We start from the raw sequence: 23,229 nt of genomic DNA, 5'->3' as shown, positions 1-23,229 counted from the left end.
CTGTGTGAGGGCATATTCTAGGAGGAAGGGAGAGAGGAGAAACTGTGGTTGGGATGCAATATATGAGAGAAGAATAAATAAAAAAGAAAAATATTACTTATATGCCATGTGAGTATTTATTTGTATTGCCTTTCTACTTTTAATCCAAATCATCCCGTGTTTATCTAAAGCTTAGTGTTTTCTTATATTATTGTCCAGCAATCTGTCTCTGTGGGTAGCATGGTTCTGACTCCATCCAAATGAAGACTGAAGACTTTTCTAACTTGGCAGCAATCTTCTTCTCTCCGTAAGTCATCTTGGAATGATGCACAGACTCAATATGTTCTACAGATAACACCAGAGCAAATTCTGCAGAAATAAAACAAGACGTGTGTGGACATCATCTGCTAACAGTCACAGGGCTGTGATGAGTCCACTTGTTTCACTGGAGTCTTGCAGACATCTCACTCCTACAGGCAAGGCTGAGGTTTGGGCAGAAGCTATAAAAGTAGCTCTGGGAAATTAAGCATCTAAGTCGTTCAGTCAGGAACTCACCTGGGCTATCTCTTATCATCATTATGGTATTTCTCACTACAGTTCTCTTTGTATACAAACAGGCGTTATGAACTAGAAGTGTCAATAGAACACTGTCTCCTTCCCAAATAAGCAAATAAAGAATGTCTCTAAGAACACAGTTTGACATGCTTTTGAAATCTAAACTCCATTCTGTGTTGTTTGCAACTCAGCTCTTGAGATTTTATTCTATTGGCTCTAGAACTTCTTTGAAAGCTGGGCTTCTTGACATGTGTTTCTAACACCAGTATTCAATAGGCTGAGGCAGGAGGATGGAGTTCAGGGTCAGCTGAAATACAATGTGAGACCTAGAGTGCCTTGGCCACTTGGTATGTTACACCCTTGCTTTCTGGTCCAAATGGGTTCTGAGAAGTCATATGGAAGAATGAGTGGTGTTATTTCCACACAGAGTTGTCTGTCTGGCTTCTGTCTCTTTCTATATTTTATTTTTTTTTTAAATTTTTTGTCTTCCTAGAAACATTTTGGCTTGGTGTGGCTCTATTTCTGTTGCTTTCTTTTATAGCTACTGAAATCTCTTAATCCATACATTGATGTTTTCAGGACATTCTTGAGGATTGCAACTTTCATTTCTGAGAATCATTTTAGGTTATTTATCAAAACCCCTTACCTTATGCTCCTTTTAGCCATTTATCATCTGGTCCCCACCACACATTCAATTTCATATGTGTTTTGTTTTATTACAAACTAAATCTAGTTTTATATAGTTTTCTTGCCCGTGTTGCAGTATTTTCTGAATACTATCCTGTTTTAATGACTCCCAGGCTCTGTTTATTCTTTAACATTATATAGTTGGTTATTTCAGGCACAAAATTGATTGCTCCAGCAGATGGTCATCTATTGATTTACAGAGCATGCTGTACTCAACAACACAAAAGAGTCTCTAAAATTACAGGAAAAATACCATAATTTATGTCATCTAGTGTAAGTAGCCTTGAATACTGTTTGTCTAAAACAATAGCAACTTATTAGTAATGCAGAATACTGATGTAACATATTTTATTTGCTAATTTTTCCTATAATATAAAATAGCTGATAAGTGTGGTCTTGTGCTGCAAAGTATAGTTAATAAAATAATTTGAGTACGTATTAACTGTTCTATTTCCACAAACCTCATGCACATTTTATCTAATATCCACACATCCTACAAAACATGTACTCTCATGCACATCTCGTGTGTGATGAATGCCTCTGTATGCAAAACCCTGTCTTTTTTAGTCCCCTTCAGTGATTCTGAGGTTATATTTTCCCATTATTACCATTAATTATTGTGAGACTCTCTCTCCAGCGCATTTGAATATGATGTGGTTCATGAATATTCTCTTAGCTGTGGATGTAACAGTCTTATTAAATAAGAAACACAGAACCAAATGCAGAGTTAAAAGCCCAAGATGTCAGAGCAGTAGTTAAGAGCTGATATTAAAAAACCTTTTTTTAAAAGATGTATTTATTTATTACACATACGGTGTTCTGTCTATATGCCAGAAGAGGGCACCAGATCTCATTATAGATGGTTGTGAGCCACCATGTGGTTGATGGGCATTGAACTCAGGACCTCTGGAAGAACAGCCAGTGCTCTTAACCTCTGAGCCACCTCTCCAGGCTTGGGCTCCCTTGTGGGGAGAGCGAGGGTCATCTGGGTAGCTGCACCATGGTTAGCAAGACGTTGCTCTCCACAGATGTGGAGAAGCAGTGGGCAAAGAATGTAGTGACCCATGATGATGTGCATGTTGACTTCACTTGGAAAGAGTGGGCTTTGCTGGATCCTTCCCAGAAGAGTCTCTACAAAGATGTGATGCTGGAGACCTATAGGAACCTCACTGCTATAGGCTACAAATGGGAAGATCATAATATTGAAGAGCATTATCAAAGTTCTAGAAGACGTAGAAGGGCACATTAAAATTCTTCTGTGGAATTCAAAGCCAGCCTGGTCTACAAAGTGAGTTCCAGGACAGCCAGAACAGTTACACAGAGAAACCCTCTCTTGAAAAACAAAATAAAAATCTTCTGTGGGATATTTGTATTAGTTTGCATTAAAAAATTACTTTCCATATCAAAAAAAAAAAACCTTTCTTACCCTTTGCTCCCACTATCATGCTTCCTCTCAGAAAGAGGCCAACTTGGTGTGTATCTGTCTTTTCATTGACTTTCTGTTCTGCCTTCTCATTGGTTGTAAACCCAACCACATGATCTACTCATCACTGCCTGTCTATACAGACCTCCAGGTTTTCTATGGTTGGTATTGAGATTCAAGGCATGTGTCTTCATGCTGGCTGTATCCTTGAACACACAGAGATCTGTCTGTCATGTGATAGGGATTAAAGGCATGCACTACCACTGCTAGTTCTTGTTATGGCTTCCTATTAGCTCTGACCCCCAGGCAACTTTATTTATTAACATACAAATAAAATCACATTTCAGTACAAATAAAATATCACCATACTTAGCATTTAAACTTTTAGATTCACATTTCTCTAGAGTACTTTTGCCATTAATTGTGAACATGTTTACTAATTAGATTGAAATAATTTTCCATGCAGGTCCTTCCTGTCCACAGTATCACATCACCATGATGTTCTGCGAAAATAAACAGTGCCAATCAATCATGAAGTGAGCCCTCAGAAACCATGAATGTGGCCGGGCAGTGGTGGCGCACGCCTTTAATCCCAGCACTCGGGAGGCAGAGCCAGGTGGATCTTTGTGAGTTCGAGGCCAGCCTGGACTACCAAGTGAGTTCCAGGAAAGGCGCAAAGCTACACAGAGAAACCCTGTCTCGAAAAACAAAAAAACAAAAAAAACAAAAAAACAAACAAACAAACAAACAAAAAAACAGAAACCATGAGTGAAGTAAACACTGTTTCTTCATGTTATTTAATATGACCATGCAATTCTTCACTTTTGAAATGGGTTTGGGGTAAATTCGGAAATTTGTTGAGTTGTATACTCCAGAAAATAGACAGTGCTATAAGTAGAGCCTACTGGGTAGTTCTAGTGAGTAGACAGAAATAAGATAACCTGCAGGAATGTGGACAGTGAACACAAGTTGCATGAAAATGGAGAAAAGCATTCTAGTTGAATGGCACAAGAGGCTAATTGGGAAATATTATAATAAACAATTTACCTAGATTTTGCTTTAGTTTGAGACTTTAAGTATGGCTGAACACACACAAAGAGGGGTTCCTAATTGTATACTGAAATTTCTGGTTTTTACAAAGATCATTTTATTTATGTTTGTATATGTGTCCACGTATGGGTATATGAACGTGAATTCAGGTACCTTCAAAGGCCAGTAAAAGAAGTTAGATTCCCCGGAACTATCTTTACAGGGGCCTGTGTGCCAACGTGGATGCTGGGAACCAAACTGCAATTATTTGAAAGATCATTATGTACCCTTAATCACTGAACTTTCTTCCTAAGACAGGTGGTGCAATGGTACAGAATTTCCTAATGCTGTTCTTCCTTCTCAGCTTTAAACATAATTTCATTATATAATGCTTTTTTTTTATAGGGCATCAAAGTCTTTAATCACGATTTTGGTAGTCTGTGTTTTTCTGAATCAATAAAGTAACAGCCAATACCTTACATACATATTCAGCATTTTTCATAATGAGGGGTACAATACAACATAGTTCAGTGTTTGTCAAAATAAGCCCTTCTTAATGATTCTGTGGGCCATGTTCTTTGCGGTGTCTTCAGCCCCTCTGGCTCCTACAATTCTTCCTCTCCCTCTTTCACCTAATGTTTGACTGTGGGTCTGCATCTGCTCCCATCAGTTGCTGGAGGAAGGCTCTCTGATGACTACTGGTTAGGCATGATATATGAGTACAGCAAAATATTAGGAATCAATTCATTGACTTTTTTTCCCTTTTTGCCAGGTGTGTTTGGCACTAGCCTCTCACCTGTAAAATTTTCAGTTTAGTCCCAACTTCCTTAACCATTCCCAACCTGTCACCTGGTTAGAGCCATGTCTGGCATGGAGGCTCACCAAAGGGACTTGGGTTTTCTCTATCAAAATTACAACCCTAAGAGCTGATTCTGGGTAGTGCTGGGAATTCAGGTAAATCTTCTCTGTGCTCAAAAGTGCATCTAGTGGCTATCTGAACAAACTAGCGCACACCAAAGAGACCAATACCTATCTAAAATCATATTTTTAAATTTTTAAATATACACACACATTGTGGCAATTTCTTTGGGATCTGGGCTTATTGAACACACAAAATAAAGTAGAACATGCCAAATACCAGTGTAGTACTCATGAAAATAATGATTGTTGTCTTTTGAAAACTGTAATTCTTTCCATGTATTATGGTATTTCAATGTTTTAAATATTACACATTTCAATGAATAAAACACTCCCTGCATTCCTACAGTTTTATTTTCCAATATGTTCTAGTTGTGTAATGTTGCATTGCTTGTAGCATTTACCTGGAAGTCTCCTTTATGAACCTATATATACATCCCCACATACATGTAAGAGTCTCTTCTTGCCATGTCTTCTTTCAGTACACAAAGACAGACAGGCAGACAGGCAGACAGGCAGGCATGCACGCACACATGCACGCGTGCGCGCGCACACACACACAAACACAAACACACACACATACACTATAAGGGTTTGCAAATAATATTATTAGAAAAATACTTGTTGAAATATAGGAGACCTGAGTTTGATCCTCAATTATCTGACACACAAACAGAAACGCTCTCGTCCACTAGGGATCCATACATGGTTTGTGGCTTACTTTACAGATGTATTTACTTCCAAATAAATGGTAGTGTGTTGTATGGGTCATCAATCATGCCTTTGCATGACTTAAGGTATTTTAATATTTCTTCTTTCTCTTGAAAACGTGTATACTGAAGTATTAAGTTTAATGAGATTGTGAATATTTTTCAACATTTATGTTGGAAAATTAATGTTGAAAGTAAAAGATTACACTGACAGAAGCTGAATTATGAACTTTGTCAAAGTTCTATTACTTAATATAATCAAGATGTGTAGGAATATATACTGTGCAAATACAATCAAATCACAGTAGCTTAAGGGAACACAATTTGACATAAAGTTTTTGTATTCTATCCAGTGGAAAACTGTACCTAGATTACATTTAAACTTGGTATTCCTCCTTTATATTAGAGTATTCATCCAACAAAGTATTTTCATAATGTTTTTATCTCAGGTTTTATTTGAAAATGAAAAATACTGGACCAAAGCATGACCACACACTAGCTGGGCAAATTTCAAACTCTGCATCTCCATGTCTGATGTCAAAATGCTCTTCAGATCTCCAACTCCTTTCAGCTTTGTTGGATACAACACACTTCTTTCTCTTTGACTGGTTCCACTCCGTGTTAGCAGCTGTTCTCATAAGGCATCCCACAGCTCTGGCATCTCCAACATCTTGAGGTTCTCCAAGGCAATCCAGGCTTCGATGTCACAGCTTCATACAGTGGCCTCTCTAGGCCTCCATTCAGGGACACTCCTCGGCAGCTTTCCTTAGATGCAGAGGCAAAATCCACAGCCCTTTCCTTCTGTCCTTAACTCCAGAACCACAGGACCAAAGCTGCCAAATTTTGCTTCTTGCTGGGGCTGAAACATGGTCCCCTCATTTAATTTCATCTTCATCAGCTCTCTGTTTCCCTTCACTTCCTAAGCTTGGCTGTCTTTGAACTTGTTCTGGACATCAGGCTGGCCTCAAGCTCAGAGATCTGCCAGCCTCTGTCTTCTGAGTGATGGAATTAAAGGTGTATACCACCACACCCAGCTCTAAGCTTTTTTCATAAGTTGGAAACTTAGCTAGCTAGGTGGCATCTTGCCCTGAGGCCACCATTCCCTCTATTCCATTTCTTAATCTATTTATCTCCTTGAACAAAAGACTTTGCTCTGTTCCATTTTTGGTGCTTCTTTTATCCTTAAATTTTACATTTTGTAATTTATTCTGCTCAGCTTGCTCCTTTTCATTATATATCTTTATAAGAATTATCACTAATAACCACAATACAGAGCTATTATACTAGGCTATTTTGAGATTTCCTCTGCCAATGAAATTAATCCTAAGCTCTTCACTTTAACCTCTGGCAGACTCTTCTGACAAAAGCCAAAGGGAGCCACACTATTCACCAAAATATCACAAGAATGATCTCTAGGCCACATATTAATATTCTCCTCTGAAACCTCTTGAGCTAGCCCCCCACAGTTCATCAAATCACACTCAGCATCACTGTTTTCCATGCTCCTACTAGTATGGTCCATTAAGCAACACTTAAAGAGTTCAGCTATTCTTCTGTTGACAGTCTAAAGGTACATATTCCTTCAAACAAAAACATGGCCAGGCTTATCATAGCAACATCCAAGTCCCTGGTACCAACTTCTGTCTTAGGTAGGATTTCTACTGCTGTGAAGAAACACCATGACCACTTACTGTTGCCTGTGAGTCAAGATGTAAGAACTCTCAGCTCCTTCTTTAGCACCATGTCTGCCTGCATGCTGCCTGGCTTCTGACTGTGATGATAATGGACTAAACCTCTGAAACTGTACGCTGCCAACATATTGTTTACACAAGAAAGGTTTTCTTTGGCTCATAGTTTGAGGGCTCATGGCATCATTGTAGGGCAGTTCTGTCACAAGCTAGTCAAGTGGCTTACCTAGTTACAAAGCAGAAGACAATAAATTCTCATACTCATTGAGCTTCCTCCTTCTAATACATTCCAGGAACCATGTTTAATGAACAGTACAGCCTAAGTCTGGTATGAGTCTTCCCACCTCAATTAATTAATTTCTCAGAAGCATTTTATACCTAGAATCCTGTGTCATAGATCATTCCAGATAAAATTCCATTGATAATCAAAATTAACCATCACACAAGATGAAATTAGAAGTTAAATAAAAATTTTAAGAATGTACACAAGTACCTGAAAACATGGTTCAATATCTAAGGAAAATGAGATACGAGCTTTGTGACATTAGTTCAGATTATCAGAACTTACATAAAATAAAACAAAAAACTGGAAACAAGTGTCTCTAGACCAGAAGCTTTTTACCAGAATGGGAGTTGGAGACAATGGAATCAGCAGACAATTCTTGGACAGATATTCCTATCATTTAGTTTAGTAGTGAAAAAAAGAGTCCCTGTCTTAGAAACTGGGGGTTGGGTAGTGCAAATACACCTCTCAATTCCATAAGCTCAAACGTCCACATGTGTTCCCAGACACCTGCATGCCTCCACACACACACACATACACACGCACACTCCTTCACCCACCCACCTCACACATATCATGTACATTCATATACACACATATATTCTCACAATCATATGTAAATACACAACACATTTGTTGTACCTCTCATAAACTGAGACCTTTATCTTAATATAAATTCCTTCTTTATGATTTGTCTTCCTAGAAAGGGTACTGCATACAAATTTGAGACATGGGAACCTTAAAGAAACTTCCAGTTAAAGAAGTTAATAATTTCCAAATCCACTTTTTCTTGAATGGTCTTGAACTCCCATTAATATATATTCTGTTTTTTTCCTTTTTATTACTATTATTATTTTAATTTTTTAATTGAAATAAAATTATAACACATCTTTTTCTCTTTGCTCCCTCCAACACTCCCCCAACCTCAAGCCAACAGACTTGTTCAGTTACTATTGTTCAACACGTATATTTGTGTGTTTTTCTATGCACAAGTACTTAAATAAACTTACCGTGTCCATTTGTTGTTTGTGTGTATATAGGTTCAGGGCTCACCATTCTGTATTGTACAATAAGGGGGTTACCCCTGGAAGAGGCTAATTCTTTGGGCAGCAGTCATTTGGTCCCTGTAGTTGTTTGTCTAGCTGTGGGACCACATGCCCTTTTCACTATTTGATACTGCCATCGTGTGGTCTTACATCCTTCTATCAGAGACTGTTTCACAACAGACTTCCAGGTATGCTGGCTCCTACAATCTTTTCACCCCCTCTTCTGCAATGTCCCACAAGCTATAGACACAGGATCAGTGGTGTAGTTGTGTCCATTGGAGCTGACTCTCAGGGTTAATGTTGTGTACACTGGTTATTGTCATAGTTTATAGTGTTGCAGATGGGTAAGACTGATAATTAATTGTTTCCTTACCATGCAGTTTGCATACTGTTTTATAATACCAAATTATAGTCCCAACCACTTTCAACACCTATGAACGATAAGGATAACCAGCATAGCAAGATACCAGGAAGGGTACAATAAGAGGCACTCAGGTGTCAGTGGTGACCAGCAGCTGTCTTATTAGACTTAATGTGTTTTCGTAAAACACAGAGTTTACTATATTTCTCAATCACTAGATAATATGATCTGAACTGCTAGGTCTTTCCTTTTATGCCAAATCCCCCCCCCCAAAAAAAAACCCTACACTATTATCCTGAAGGACATCCTTATTTCAATTATTTCAGGCTGTATTTTGTTAGATGGGGAAATTTAATATTTTCCCAAGTAGGTCTTTTGATTTTTATCTAGGTCAGAAATTTCACTCCTCTCTGATGAGAAAAAAAAATCGCTTTCCAATATCAAGCTCTCTGCTTTTGGGCTTTAATGTTCCACTTTCCTTGTTTTAAGTACCCTTAATCAACTACAGTCTGAAGTAGAAAAAATGGAAATTTCTTTAAAAAAATACATGTTTTTTAAATTGCATACCATACTGGGTCAAGTGATGAAATTTTCACCACTGGTTACTCTATACTACGAGATGTAATCATCCCATCACATAGCATTTCTCATTCTATCTGTTGCCCATTATTTAGTAATATGAATTATTGTGTTACCGATGGCTGTATGTGTTAATCTTTGTTCAAGCTCAAAGGATGCTTATTTAATAACAGTGACAATGACATAAGAGTAGTGGTGTTGACAATTTAGAAATGCCACAGAAAGGCGCAAAGTGCTTCCTTTAAGTGCGAAGGTGTGTCCAGTGATGTGTTGTCAGAGAAACCGACAAGGTTGAGCTAAGACATTATAGTTCACAGTGATAAGTGTCTTATTATCTTCACTATGACTGGTGTATTAGTTACATTATTTGCTGTTGAGATAAAATACTTTATCTGACAAAGTAAGGAAGTTAAAGTTTATGTTGCTCACTTTTGAGATTACAGGCCATTGTGACAGAAAGTTCTGGCACTGAGAATTTGAAGTTCATGGCAAATCTCATACTTTGTCAGTAAGCAGGGAGAAGAGCACTTTGTTTAGTTTGCTTTGTACTTTATTGTCTGACATTTTAGCTCATAAGATGGGACCTCCCACATTTAATATAGATATTCCTCCAATCTATGCACTCTAAAGTATCCCTCACAGTCATTCAAAGCAGACAAGAATACAGAAAGGTTTAGTTACAGAGTATGTCACTTGGTTTAGTCAATGAACACACCCTTTTAATAAAAGTTCACTTAGAAGCCCCAATCCTTGCCAGCATGACCTATAGACACAACACAAACGAAAACATGTACCTGCCAACCAATTTGCAAGCAGGAACTTCCACCTGGGTCAAGCATCAAGCTTGACATACTCGTTTGTTAGCTGTGGAGTAACTTTCTCTTCCTCTTAATATCCACCAGAATTAATTTCTTTTCATTTGCACTCTAGTAATGACTTGATATAAAAATGGGTAGGCCTGTGTATCCGTGCTACATTACATGGAGATCTATCTGAAGCTGTGTTTCTGTCCATCCTCCCTTGAAGCTGCACACTTAGTTCAATAGCTTTTACCATATTGCTTCTCTACTTTCTTCTCTTCCGGTGTTCTTTTCCCTTCTATTTCTAACCACTCATTTCTGTTCTTCAGCTGGAAACCCAGTGTTTGTTTTCTTCCTCATGCTAAATGTCTTTAGAATAGAATAATTTTAAGTGTTAATTTGAAATTCTTGCCTCATAATAAACTAAGAGCCACTGTTTAGAACTTTCCCAAGTGAAAGACAGAAGGGTGTTGTGAACAAAGAAAGTTCTTTGCTAAAAGAAGGAACTGTTGAAGGGACAGCTAGCTCTCCAAGAGGATTCTCTGCCCATGCCTCACTGCTACTTCCTGTCTATATCTCCCAACATGTGACCCTTCCATTAAATTTCTACCTTCTAGGGTAGTTAGATTGACAGGAAGATTTGGCAAGTCCAGAGACTCCTCCATTGGTCCTCAGAAACCGGCAGGATCCCAGATGACCAGTCTAACTGGGGTCTTCTGAGATACTGACATTCAGACATAGAAACTCCTAGGTAAATTTTGGAGAAAAAAGCTTGAAACTTCACTTCACCATGACCAGGACTTCAGTCCACGCAGGTTTGCCTGGCTACCCCACAGCAGATCTCTTCCACCTCTCACCTCTGCCCGAACCTCCACAACCCTCCTTTCACTGGGGTAGTGCTTTTCTCAGGCACAACTTGAGGACATCTGCAAGGAAAATGAATCACCAAATTCCACAAAAAGAAGCATCCTAGCTGAGTCCAGGGGCCTCACATATCCTTTCTCTGAGACTAGAGACTTCTGCAGTTTTCTAAGGTTTCTGATATGCGAGGCTGGGTCTCCAGCCTTTGAGATTGTTATTGTTGCTTTGATTTGTTAAAATCTTAGTTATTTATAATGTGTGTGTCTGTGGGTTTGTGGAGTTGAGGGTAAAACAGCACGTTTGGAGGTCAGAGGACAACTTGCTGGAGTTGGATCTCCTTCGTACCACATGGATATAGGGGATCTGTTGTCATCAAGTTAGCAGTATGTGCTTTTACCTCTGAGCTATCTTGCCGCCTCAAGGCTGAGGGTTTCAAAAGTGCACAGAAGGTTGACAAAAGGAGCCAGAGCTCAGCTAGGCTCATTGGCCATGCCTACAATCAAAGCACTTTGGATATGGAGGAAAGAGAATTTTGATTTCAGGACTGAAATGGAAGCATCATCTTATTTTTGTTATTGGAAGGCATTACTAAATCTTTCTGAATCCTCTTCCCCAGGGGTTGTTGAATCTTGAGAGGAGGGGTTTGATCTAGGACATCCCTTTGAAGGCTGGGGGAAATGCAAATTAACATTATTTTAATATTCCATCTTATCCCAGTCAAGATGTCCAAGATTAAAACAAATTATAGCAAATGATCACAAGCATGATGGGAAAAGAGGAACACTTATTTGTTGTTCATGGGAGTGCAAAGTCACTATGCAATTCAGTGTGAATGTTTCTCAAAAAAATGAAAATAGATATACCACAAGATCCAGCCATACCACTGTTGTCCATATATTCAAAGGACTACATCTTACTACAGAGATGTTTACTCATCCATGTTCACTTCTGTTATACTTACAATACCCAGAAATTAAAATAGATGTACCTCATCTGATGAATACATAATGAAAATGTGGCACATTTACACAGTCAATTATTATTCATCTATTGAGAAATTTGAAATCATAAAATTTGTAGGTAAATGGGTGGAACTAGAAACAATCATCCTGAGTGAGGTACCTGCAATATTGCCCTAGGTATCTTGTGTAATTTTGCTTTAGACAGGATGAATACAGCTTAAGCTCAAAATATACAGAAAATATACATAGAGGACATTCTATGCTGCTTCTGAGAGAACTTTCCTTCTATACAGCTATGCAACATGGTGACGCTGATTAATGGAATTGTAATTGCATTCCCATTCCCAAGGGAAAAGTCATTATGATGAATCTAAAAACGTATTTCAAAAGGATTGAATACATTACAAATTTAGGGGAATAATTTAATTATTTCAAACAGGTAAATGATGTAAGAGTTTATACAAAGATGGTGTGTTGTAAGAGTTTATACAAAGACTCAATGTTCTGCAAAATTTTTGGCATTGGGTGATTTACAGTAATAGAGGATATTGTAGACATGGGCATAATTAAAATTAAAAAAGGTGAAATTCAAAAATATTTGTTTATAAATATATGGTAAATGTAAAGGGAGAAAGCAACGTATTCTCACTTATACATACAGGAATTTTAGGATTTTCCCCTTACACAATTTGAAGTAAATTCCTTAAATACAATATTTACATATGATCATTAAGGGTGAGTTTTTCTTAAGAAATATGCATTACAATATACCAAAAATTCCAAATTAATAAAAGCTGTTAAACATTAAAACACTCAAGTAAAATAATGTAACATTTTAGAATTTTTTAAAAGAATCTCAAATTATTTCTCCACATTATTGGTTAAAATTTCTTTCATCTTTTCCATAAAGCAATGGTGAAAATTGGATATAATTGACCACTTCTCAATGGCAAACACAGTGATGTTCCTGTAACATCATATCACACAGTAAAATGGATTCAGTCTTTTAAAGCATACTTCATAAAAATTCCATCTCTGCAACTCAGAGTCATATAAAATTATAAGATTCTAATCAAACTTATAAAGTGTCTAAGAAGTATCTTTCATATATAACATGTAAAAGTTAGAATAATTTTCTATGGCTGATGTGACACTCTAAAAATCTTATTTTTTATGTTTTTGTAAATTTATTTATTATGTGTATAGTTTCTTCCTGCATGTATACCTGTACACCAGAAGAGGACATCAGATCTCATTATAGGTGGATGGGAGCCACCATGTGGTTGCTGGGAATTGAACTCAGGACCTCTGGAAAAGCAGCCAGTGCTCTTAACCTCTGAGCCATCTCTCCAGCCCCTCATTTATTTATAGTAATCATGCATTTGAGTATTAGACCTAATGGACAAATTCCAATCGTAAAACAATCTCTGCATCATCATGCTTATCTTACTAGGTTTCTATTGGTATAAAACATGTATGAGCACAAACTACTTGGGATTAGAGGCTTTATTTTTGGTTTGCTGTGACAGTCCAGCACGAAGGGAAGTCAAGGCAGGAACTCAGAGACAGGAATCTGCAGGCAGGAACTAAACAGAGACCATGGAAGAACGCTTCTTCATCTCATGTTCCCGATGGCTTGTTAAGACTGCATCTTTATAAATCTAAGGACCAACTGGCTAGGATTGGCACAACTACAGTTATCTGGGACCTCCCATGTCAATCATCAATCAAAATAAATTCCCTCCAAACTAGCATACAGACCAATCTTATGGAGACATTTTTCCCAGCTAAAATTCCTTCTTAATAGACATTTCTAAGTTTTTGTCAAGTTGACAAACAAACAAACAAAAAAAAAAGCACAATTGACCCCATGTCTATTTGATACACCATTATCTTCTGTTAAACTATAAACCATAATCTTTCCTTTCTTCATTCCCTTAATTTCATATTATCATCTTAATATAATAATATAGACAGTGTAACCTTGTTTCCCATAGTCTTTAAAATTTCTGTACTTTAAAAGTCCAAGTTATCTTTTTGTGCCTCAGTTTCTTCTTTGGTAAAATGAAAAAGTAGGACCGATTAGTACTTACTATAGATTCTAAAGCTAGAATTCCCAGGAAAGAAATTTTTCTGAGCATTTTAAACTCCTTTAAAAGAGTCAGGCTGTTAAAAATTCTTTTCAATGTTTTTTTTCTAATTACACTATGATATACTAACTAGAGCTTTGAGCAATTAACAGGAGTAAAATCTATCTCAGAAAAAAAATGGTGTTTACCTTTCTATGTTTTAAGGATAATTCAATTTAAACAGTGGTGCCTTTTTAAGTCACAATCTTAGAAAAGTAAAGAATAAAAAAAATTAAACAGTAAGCAATCATGCTAATTTTGCAAATATAATTCACATTTGTCTACTTAATAGCCTTGTTTCAAACTGATGTAAACTACACATTACAATTATAAAACAAATAGGCAATAGATGAAAGAGTCCCTGTTAACTAAATAAGTATGCACCACCCCAACCAATCCTTGATATAAGAGCCATGGAAAAAGGTTTCACTCATGAGCTCTTACATTGTATTAAAAGACACAACATTAATTATCCTACCAAATACCACACTTATTAGCAAGAGAATACTAGCTATTTTAATTTATTCTAATTAAATACCTACAGAGACAAGCCTGAGCTTCTTACAGGTTGACTTGGCACATACTCTGGGAGCCAGTACCATTCCACCTGCTGATCCCAGGCACTCAAAACTGTACTTCTGCTGTAATTGGCAAGCATTAAAGTTCCTCTTAGGATTGTCAACACTCTACAAGACACAGTTGGCTTAACAGCCAAAGGCAGAAAGCCGTTATGATTGGGGGGGGGGGGGTTCAGTTATAGCCAGCTCTTCCTAAGATGGTGATTTAAAACTTATCAAGTGTGTATTTTAACATAGGCATAGCTCAGTCACTGTAAATTTCACATAAATGTTGTCTATAGTGAGTTATGAACTAATTTATGCACACACAGAATCCCCGAAACATAGCAAATATATCCAGCATAAAGCAAAAGCGAATGTTAATGTATATCCAATAAAAGTGTGTGTGTGTGTGTGTGTGTGTGTGTGTGTGTGTGTGTGTGAAATCATAGCTGAGGTTGTGTGTTGAAGACTTTCAAAGTACTTTATATTTTCAAAGTAAAATAATATGTGAAGTCAATTTCATTAACCTCCTCACTTTGCTAGATCCACAAAACTTCCTGTACATATGGTTTTTTAGAGTCTAACTTCATTATGAACCAGTACTTTTAAAGTTTTAATGCTTCAATTTTATACACAAAACAGCTCACTTTAAATTATCTTCTGGTTTAGCAACTAAAGCATACACACATACCTCTGGCAAATCCGTCAAGCTGGGGTGACACTAGAATAAGATACCTTCATTTAGAAAGTGATATCAAATTTCAATCAGTCCTTTAACTCCTGTTCTAAATGCTGGCTTTAGAATGGAGTTCACTTCCCCCTTCGGTGGTGATTGGGGCTTTGACAAGGGTGTTTCCCTTTTAATCATAAATTGATTACTTCTTTTTTTTTCATTTTAATAGATTTAAACAATGAATCCTTACAAGGTTGAATTAATAAATACGCTTTGCACTAAGTAACAAGTACTTACCAACTCGATAAAAAACAAATGGCCAAAGCTTGCCATGTGACTATCTAATGGCTCATACTACTTTTGAAATATTACATAAGAAACAACTGACCCCATGCATCACTATTTCTCATATTTTTAGCTTTATACTATGGGAAAGGCTGTTTTTTTGTTTTTGTTTTTGTTTTTTTGGTTTTTTTTGCCATGTATGTGATGTGGTACTGAGATATTTGCTAAACGTGTTTCAGATGTGTAGTTAGAGTGCAAATAAAAACCTATGACCTGAAAGCATAGAAATTTGATTGACTGGAAATCACAGTATAGAAAAGAAAACTAAGTCTCTTCAGGCAGACAATACATTCAGGTAGTCCATGTGCTGGTGGTACTCACTGCAGAATGTCTCAAGTTCTGAACTTTTAAATAACTGTCACTGGAACACTCATGTCTGCACACGTATGCGACGAGCTTAGATGAAATAGCAATCTCCTCTTCCTTAGGCAAGTGACTTTTTTTTGTTTGTTTGTTTTAGTTTCACTCAGTAATAGTCATTCCTTTGCTGTGGCTGATGCTTGAATTCTGATAAATAAAACCAGCAGGGGGCAGAATTGCTGACCAACACAACAGGAGAAAAAGTACCAAAGGTAAAAAGCAAACTTTTTGAGGTAGTCTAATTTCAAAGACACTTGTGTTTATCCTTGAAAAAAAAAAAAAAAGTGGAAATGAATCAACGTAAGCAGCCGAAATCACTGCAAAATTTGAATTGAGTCCCACTGTGGCCTGTCCATCACAGACTGAATGGCGAGCTGCCTCTTCCTGAGGAATGTGAAGTGCCCCAGCTTAGAAGCCAACGTTACGCTGGGCATCCTGAAGTGCTAGCTAACTCTCTTTAGAGAGCGTTCAGATCTGGGAATAAAGCCCTGTGGCCAGGCTCGAGTCTCTACTACTACACCTGAGCATTCAGAGTTACGCTGACACTTTTTTCTGTTCTCTCCTCTCCTCTTATGCCTCTCCCTGGCTTCTCTGCACTCCTGACAAAGCTTGCTTTCTCCAGGTGAATTACTCTTGCTCCCCAACTCCAAAGGCTTTGTCCTATCAGCGACCAGTCTGCAGCACCAAAGGGATCGCCTCGGCCAGATGCCTTTCAGGGAAAGGACAGGGGACGTGGGGGAGTGAAGTCCTCCCTCTCTTCCAGTACTGACCAGGCTTCAGTCAGCTAGTCAGGTCTGGTGGTGCCAGGTGGGAACTTCTCCTTACCTCCGTCTCTGAGCCCAGGTCTCCTCCTCTTCCTCCCAATCCCTATTCCTCTGCCCACCACCCTGTTTCCTCCGAGACTTTCATCACCCTCCAAGAGTGTGTCCAACCTGCAAGAAGAAGCTGGGTTGTTTTATTTTTGGGGGGTGGGGGTGGGGGTGGGGGCGGCTAGTGAAGGTGAGGGGGTCAAGGAGAAGAGGAGAAGGATAAACATCGGGGCAAAGTGCCCACCCCCGCGCACATCCTCCTGAACTCCACTTTATCATCTGTGAAATGTGTTCCACCGGGAGGCATCTCAAAATGCCGCCCACGAAGTGTGCTCAATCTTATAAATCCATCACCCTGGTTTCTCCTACATCCCCCAAACTAAAAACAGCCTATTTCCCACTTCCTCACAGACAAAGAAGTTTGTCACCTTTCATTTTACACCCTTTTCTCTGTGTTTTCTCCGCGATTCACCCTTCAAAAGAAATCCCCATTAGAAATGAAGAAACCCGAAGATTTGTTCAAAGGACAGACTGAATAAAGACTGTTCTCGAAACAAAAGCTTTGTATGACTGCCGTCCTCGTTCAAGGTAATTAATATCTTTCCTTCTTTTTTTTTTTTTTCAAAGAGAGTGTAAAGTAATAAAGGGCTTTCATAGCCCTGTGTGCCTAACATATATATCCTTTAATCTGCCACTACCTCCTCTACCATTATTATCCTGCCTACACCCATGTCCCTGTCTCTCCAGTTTCCTCTCCCAATCTGGTAGCAACTACAATCTGGATTTTATTTAGAAAAAAATTGGGGGAAGACAAGTGACAGGGGCACCAAGGGAGAAAACAAAAACAAAAACAAAAACAAAAAACCTCTAGAGGAAAGCCGGGTGGTAACGACCCACCACCCCAAACACTTTTTTTCCCTTACCTCCTCTGACCTTTCTGGCTTGGAAAAGGAAAGTCCAGGCAAGGGTTGTGACGGTGAGATACCAGACCCAACGTTTCGTTTTCCACCTGGACCAGAGTTCCATTTCCAAGCCCTGGGCTCACAACTGTGAACTCACGAAATTGCCACTGCAGACCAACTTGGTCCCTTCCAAGGTTTTGCCTGCGTTTGCTACACTTCATCCGGAAGGCAGAGGGGTAAAAATATCAAAGCACTCTTTTTTCCTTTCAATTTGATGGCTTGCTTCTTTCTTGACTCTCGTCCCCTCCTTTCCCTCTGGGGTGGCCCTAAAGACTGGGACCCTGAAATCAGTCCTCCGCCCGGCCCTGCCTTCAGACTGAGGGCAGATGAGAGGTTTCAAACAAACAACTGAACTCCTCCGCCCACTTCCCTCCCCTCCTCCGCCCCCTCCCGGGTGTGACTGAGAAACTGTCAATCTGACTGAAGGTCACACCCAAACACACACCTCTCGGTAGCGCCAAGCGGGACTAGTCTCTTCTTGGAGAATCCAGACTTCTGCAGTCTAGCCCACCGGCCACCCCTCATCTCCCATCTCCTCCTCCTTCTTTCCTAGGCAAATCCCAGAAAAGAAATGGGAGGGGAATTGGGTGGGGCCTGTGCTTCGCTCCTCCTGCACCCTGGGACTGAGAGGAATTGCAGGAGAGACCCAGAGCACATGCAGTGTTCCAGAAGCTCCTGTATATAGTAAAAATCAGCTACCTCCCTACTTTCACGGGTGTAGGAGCCCCTCGTCCTTCAGAGGGGGCATGAGGGAGTGGGAAGAAGTGGCGGGGCAAGAGGGGCGGGAAGAGTTTCTTATTTGTTGAGACATCTAGCTAGTTCTAGTTTTGCTGATAAAGATGCTATTAATGGAGACTCAAATGTAACTTATTTCAGATACTTTTATGATTTCCTTGTTACATAAAAGCAAAAGCTGTGTTGACTGACATAAGGGAGAATGCAAATGATTTTTCTGTTCCTTTACTGAAGCAACAACACAAAAATACTATTATATGGTCCATTTAAAAAAAAAATGAAGTATTGAGAAGAATCCAGCCACCTATTTACTAGGACATATAATCTTAAAATTTAGTTGAAATATAGTTTGTTGTCATAAAAAAGGCACAGATGGGCATAGAATCTAGAATGATTAAAAAAAAAAAAACAGCTGATTAAACACACAAACAATTCTGCCTTGAAATGTCTAAATCTCAGTATTTCCACACACACAAAGATACTATGTTTTGAAATGCCTAAATCTTAATATTTGTTGAGTTTCTGAGATAAGCAATGTGACTTTTGGATTTATAGACTAAAAATGTGTCTTTGTATGGTGAAAGCATACTCTATTTTGGAGAAATCCTACTTGTATGGTCCTAGAGTTTCCTGGCTTTGTAATAGAAACACAAACGTGGAGAGGAGGCTTAAAGGTGGGTGAGAATTAGGGGGACGCTGTGTGCAGGAAGTCACGAGAGGGCACTGCCATTGTGATCATTCTTCAGTGGCATTCATTCCATGAAAAGCAATTTAACTGGATTAAGTTATTAAGATCAGGTAACGCTTTTGTGTTTGATCGAGATTTTGTACCTTAAGATATTTAAAAGTGATTGAACATAATGCAATCTTCTGAAAGACAAACACATAGACATGTCAATAAGCACATTCCTTTATAAAAAGCAACTCCCTTGCTGATTAAAAATAGTGATATACACAAAACCCAGCTTCGTATATGCACATTTTATTAGAGCAATTTGGAGGTTGCAGTTACATTACTTAAATTTGAGTGTGTATTGGAGAAATACACAATCCAGATGGATTTGTAAGCTGTATTTATTTTCCTCTACATTTTCCTGTTGGTCGGATTTGTAAGTAAAATCACTATTAGCAGAATGTTTACAGGAAGATTCTCTGAGGTGCCCAGTGTGACTGTGATTTAGAAAAATAGATACAGCTTAATTCATATCTACAGAATGCATACAAAGAAGACAAGTCCATGCTGCTTCTGAGAGATTTTTCTCCCTATAAGACCATGTAATGCAATGCCCACCAAATGATGGGGTTGAAATCAGTTCTGAGAATGAAGACAAAAGAATTATCGTGTTAATTTTCATCTAAGAAAATTTCTCTAACATTCTTAATCCTGATGAAACATTGTCCTATATAGACTATGAAATGTTAATACTAAAGAAAAAGGCCATTATAATAAGCACATTGGTCACCATTCTCATTGGGGTACATTTTAAAAAGCAAACTCTCATGCTCTGTAAAAAATTCTTTAAAGAAATGATTTTAGCAATTTCCAAACTGAAAGCAACCATAAATCCTTCCATAGTAAAATGGCTTGAAATAAAGAGCTGTCAGTGTTCCCCAGACATATCCTAAACATCTTACGAAATGACTGAACCTTAGATAATGTGCAACAATATTAATAGTTGAGTCAGCCTATGGTTCTGCTGATTGGGACAAAATTTTAAAAATGATGAATATTCTATATATTCCTGAATATATATCTTTCTTACAAACAAAACAAAATAAACAAGAAGACAAAAATGGATATTTGGAAAATGCTTGTCATTTAAAAGGTGCTTTCATGGGGTGTCAAGTGGTGTGTCTGTTGAAGAATAATGTAAAGCAACCTTGTAGTGGTGGGAGTATCCTGGTCTTAATTTGGGTTCTCTGGTTGGATGCGGTTTGGCACTCAAGGTCTTTACACTGTAGGTTTAGTTTCAAGCGTGACAGTGTTTACAGGTAGCATCACTTTTAAGATCCAAGGCCTATAAGGAAGCTAATCTGTCATTGAAAGTGCTGTCCTTTGAAGGGATTGACGTTTTTTCTGGAACCCCTTTGAGTCCATGCATCAGGATATTGTCAGAGAGTAAGACTACACTCTTCTCACTGTCTTGCTTCCCCTCATGCCATGGGCTCTGTCTCCTAAATGCCCTGTCATGAGGCCATTTGCTATGATGTGACATTACCAAGTAGCCATGGCCAGAGGACAAACTGATGAGAAAAGGCCATTTGTCCTTTCAAAACAATGAGCAACAGAAAATAGGACTGTATATCTGGTTATGGTAGTTCACCAGAGTTTGGGGTGGCATGTTACTTTTGATTTGAATCAATATAAACATATGCCTGTACATATAGCTATGTATCTATCTATTATCTATCTGTATTTATGGATGGTTGTAAAAATCTGTTATTACTTACAAACACTTGAGGCTCAACAGCTGCTCAAAAATAATTTTTTAAAGCCAAAAGTTGGAAAAAAAAGAAACACGTGTGTCACTTTGTCAGTTATGGCATGAGTTTACAGTTGTCTGTCAATCAAATACCACAGAATCTTCAGATTTCAGCTGTTGATCTACCAACTGTAAAAGCCACCTTTGGTGTTTAGTGCCAAGGAAGGAAATGAGAATTTCATATCCACTGAAATGTTCTCCATTTCAGCATCCACTGTAAAGGTATTTTTGGTATTTTAATGACTAGTTTTGATTCTCATGGCAGACTAGTGGGATCAAAAAATGTCCTGTCTTGATTTTTCCACATCATATATACTAATTGTTAACTCAGCCCTGGCTTCATGAAAAGCTACTCATGTGAGCAGTATTCAGTGACAAACCCATAAAGAAGTAGGGTTACAAGTCAGGGCAGGTATGCTCTGGGCTACATAGGAGAACAGTGTCTGTAAATCTACAAAAAATATCTGTTCAAGTGATGAGAAAGATTTAGTCTATGCTGCATCTAATTGTTTTACCCACTATGATCACAAGGGATTGTTGTAAACTGGTAAGACTTCAACCTAAAATCTAAGACCTGGCATTTACTAAATTGCTATTAGTTCTAACACGTACTGTGTTCTTTAGAACCTATTTCGCAAAATTTAGCACAGATTCAGACGAGACAGAGTGGCTTACCAAACATCCCCATTTACTTTCAATTTTGTGTACCATGAAACTGAGTTGTTTCTATTTTTCATGTATCTTTACAACATTGCTTCACATGTGTAAGGACAACCACTGGCTTTTGTCTCTCTTTGTCCCTTAAGTGCTTGCTGAGTAAAAGATATGGTGTCTCTTGAGTATATTCCTTGAAAGAAGTAGCTTAAGTCATGGGCAGAGTAATATTTGCTGAAGGGAATACATACTTAAAATATACAGACTGTATAAGCTGGGCCCAATGAAGAGACCACCTGAATAGTCACTCCATAATTATGGGAAGCTCTGCATTGTGGGTAGGTAGAGAAAATATCCAGAGGCATCTGAAAGAGTTAAGATCAGAGAGAAAAAAAGCAGACTGAACAAGACCAGGGCTGTCTGTGAGAGAAGACAGACTAACAGGAGAGACTGGAGGAGATAGCTGAAGTGGAAGAGAGGGTGCCTTCATAGAGAAAGAAAGGGTGACTCTGCAACATTTCGGGAGCTATCTTAATGCAGGAAGAGTTGAGAGTGGTTTGGAAGGCACAGAAAACTAGATGGGAGCTTTGAGATATGTAACAAGTACTTGTGAGTAGAAACTCAGGGAACCTGAAAGCCAGCATTGGGTGTTCACAGCCTGATAGGTGCTACAAGCACACACGTTAACTGAGAGCCATATGTCCCTTTTTCCAGAGGTAAAGGAATTGATTTCTTTTGCTAGACAAGAATGATTTCACAAATTCTTGATGAAAGATGTTTTTATTTTTATTTTCCCTAACCACTTCTATCCTATAGTCCAGCCTGAACTGGGCCAAGACTGGAATTTCTACATATATGTATTCCCTGAGATCCTCTAAAACTAATGTGAATCATTACATAAACCTGATTTTTATTTCCCTTGCAACTATTTAAGTTAGCCTATATAGTAATGGGTTTAATTATGGCATTTCAATACATAGATTTCATTCTGCTTTGTTCTTATTTATCACACTCCAACATATCAGTCATTTTATTTCAGAATTATGTAGCAGAAAATCTTTATGAAGAATTTCACAGTTTGGTAGAGTTTTGTTATTTTAATTAGTACTATAATCAGGGAATACACACAGTTTGCAGACTGTACAGTCTATTACTATCACCAAAAGTCAGTCATTGTAAAGACATGGGCATTCTAGATTGACATGATGTTTCCGTGATTATCATGTGTCCAAGGCATACTGCATATTTTATTATGAGATTTAACAGAGTACTCCACAGGCTGTTTCAGTCACAATCCTTTGTGTCTATAGGCTTCACTTCTAAGCATGCATCCTCCGGTTTCTCAAAGCTGTCTGACTTTCCTGGGCATGAAGCTTCCTGACTACCTCCGAAAAGCATATTCATGTTTAAAGCCTCCTGTGATTCTTGCATCTGTTAGAATCTAAGGTTCACAGCATTGGTGATGTCTACATGTGGACTTTTGATAGGTTAAAAGAATCAGAAAGTGTGAATCTCTGGGGATGAATCTGCATTTCACAGTCTTCTGAAGCCTAACTAGTCCTTTTATAGTTGCACACATGCTATTGCAGCTAGGCTTTCCAGTGCTATCCACCTTGCTACTCCAACAGCCAATTTTCA

At 38.2% G+C, this 23,229-nt stretch overlaps 1 pseudogene; it reads left to right on the top strand.

Annotated features, from left to right (window-relative positions):
• Positions 1–2,221: 2,221 nt before the first annotated feature.
• On the top strand, positions 2,222–2,470 carry LOC102924310 (zinc finger protein 120 pseudogene; annotated as a pseudogene).
• Positions 2,471–23,229: the final 20,759 nt, after the last annotated feature.

This window comes from Peromyscus maniculatus, chromosome 6 (genome assembly GCF_049852395.1).
Source record: "Peromyscus maniculatus bairdii isolate BWxNUB_F1_BW_parent chromosome 6, HU_Pman_BW_mat_3.1, whole genome shotgun sequence".
NCBI classification, from domain to species: domain Eukaryota; kingdom Metazoa; phylum Chordata; class Mammalia; order Rodentia; family Cricetidae; genus Peromyscus; species Peromyscus maniculatus.
The sequence above is the reverse complement of the archived record's forward strand: the minus strand, read 5'-3'. Positions and strand labels throughout refer to the sequence as shown.